The sequence below is a fragment of the Rhinolophus sinicus genome, chromosome X (assembly GCF_036562045.2).
Source record: "Rhinolophus sinicus isolate RSC01 chromosome X, ASM3656204v1, whole genome shotgun sequence".
NCBI classification, from domain to species: domain Eukaryota; kingdom Metazoa; phylum Chordata; class Mammalia; order Chiroptera; family Rhinolophidae; genus Rhinolophus; species Rhinolophus sinicus.
In genome coordinates, this window is record NC_133768.1 from 18,869,342 (window position 1) to 18,871,296 (window position 1,955).

The window sequence follows — 1,955 nt, forward strand, 5'->3', positions numbered from 1 at the left end:
AAAATAATAAATTGAATTGTACACTTCACAATAGTAGCTTCTTATGTAAATTACAACTCCATGAAAAGAAAGGGAGAGAGAAAACAGAAAAGTTCAGGGACCTGTTGAGTCCCACTGAAACACACAGAAGGAGAAAAGAGCTGAGGGAGCAGGGACTGCTGCACAGTTGGTGATCACTAAGCCAGGGGAGGGAAAAGAAGGAAAGAGGGGGGTGGGGTGAATTCCACCTCAGAATCTAACAAGGTCCCAACACCTGAAAGGCAAACAAATTCAACTCATTTTCAAATGCTTAGCTATTTACTTTCCTGCAAAGAAGCTAGAGTGCTAAAACATGTAAACGCTTTTAAAAAGAGACAGACTAAGACTTCCCAAAGTGCCTTTCTAAGGCCAGTGATTGCAGCCTGGGAAAGGAGACCTGTGCTCTGCAGGGGGACCCTAAGTGCAAGGGAGCTTTTGAAAGGGCTGGGGATTAGCAACTGTGCCCTAATCCTTCCGCCCATTTGGGGGTCTCCCCTGTCCTCCATATAGGGGTGACAAGCATCATGTTTAGGTAGTTTTAACATTTTTTTCCCCAAACAAACTTGTAAAAATTGCACCTCACACACTGTGCACCAATCATTTCAAGTTAAAACACACACACACACACTCTTCATTTCACCATTAGAAGCCTTAAACCTAAAAACAAATATCTGGAAGGAAAAACTATTAACCAAAGGAAGCTCAAAATAACAGCTTCAGGAGGGGCCCCGCCAGGCCCCAGGCCGCATCAGTAGAAGCAGACGGTGTGCAGGAAGGACCTGTTGCTCTTCTCCTCCAACTTCAGCAGCAGCTCATCGATCTCATTCTCCATGTCATCCAAGAGCTGAATGTACTGGCAAAGCTCACAGATGACAAACGCCCCCAGGGTGGCCTCCTCCTCGTTGTCCTCGATGTCCACGTTAACCACGTGCACTGGCTGGCAGGTCTCCTGCTCCCTGGAATACAGCTCTTCCACTACCTGGTCGTACACCTTCTCTTCGCAGGTGAGGATGAGGTCGAACTGGTCTTGGCAGTTCTGGAACCTTTCCGGTCCGGGCTTGATTCGCTTGTTTCTGTCCAACATATGCAAAATGCCATTCTGCCTGTAGAAGTGTTCGTCTCTCTTAACCAGATCATTGTACATCTGCTCATAGGTGGTTCTGAAATCATAAATGTTTGGCTTGTCCGGTGTTCGTCCGGGAAGCTTCACGTGAGTCCCTGTCCCGAAGGACCGGACGTTGAATCCCCGTCTGTTGAGGATGTGGTGAACCTCCATGCTCCGGTTCTGGTTGCTCAGACACACGACGGCCACCCGCAGCTGTGAGGATGCCATAGTGGCGGCGGCCAAGTAAATACTTTCCCGCACCAATCTCTCTCTGGCTCGCACGGATCTCGCTCTGTCCTGCACCGGGCCTCGCACTGTGCGGTACCGGGATTTGCACTGTCCGGTACCAATTTCGCTCTGTCCTGGACAGGGCTTCGACTATTCTGAACCGGGCCTCGCACTGTGCGGTACCGATCTAGCTCTGTCCTTGACAGGGCCTCGCACTATCCCGCACCGGGATTTGCACTGTCCCGCACCAAGACTGTCCGGTACCGATTTCGCTGTGTCCTGGACAGGGCTTCGCACTGTCCCGTACCGGGAATTGGACTGTCCCAAACCGGGCCTTGCACTGTCCCGTACTGGGATTCGACTGTCCCGCACCGGGACTCAGTGTCCCACACTGACAGTCACACTGTCCCACACCGAGAGACACACTGTCCCGCACCGATCTCTCTCTGTCCAGCACCGACTTCGCTGGGACTCTCACTCAGGTGCGACACCTCGGCGCGCAAGATGGCGCCAGGAGTGACCGGAAGTCCCAAGACAGAAGCAGTGGCGCACGTGAGGTATCACAACGCAGTACGCGGCCTGTGCAACGCTCCCCGGCGGCCTC

At 52.2% G+C, this 1,955-nt stretch overlaps 1 pseudogene; it reads right to left on the reverse strand.

Moving 5' to 3' along the window:
* Positions 1 to 766: 766 nt before the first annotated feature.
* LOC141569687 (RNA polymerase II subunit A C-terminal domain phosphatase SSU72 pseudogene) lies at positions 767 to 1,351 on the reverse strand (annotated as a pseudogene).
* Between the last annotated feature and the right edge of the window lie 604 nt (positions 1,352 to 1,955).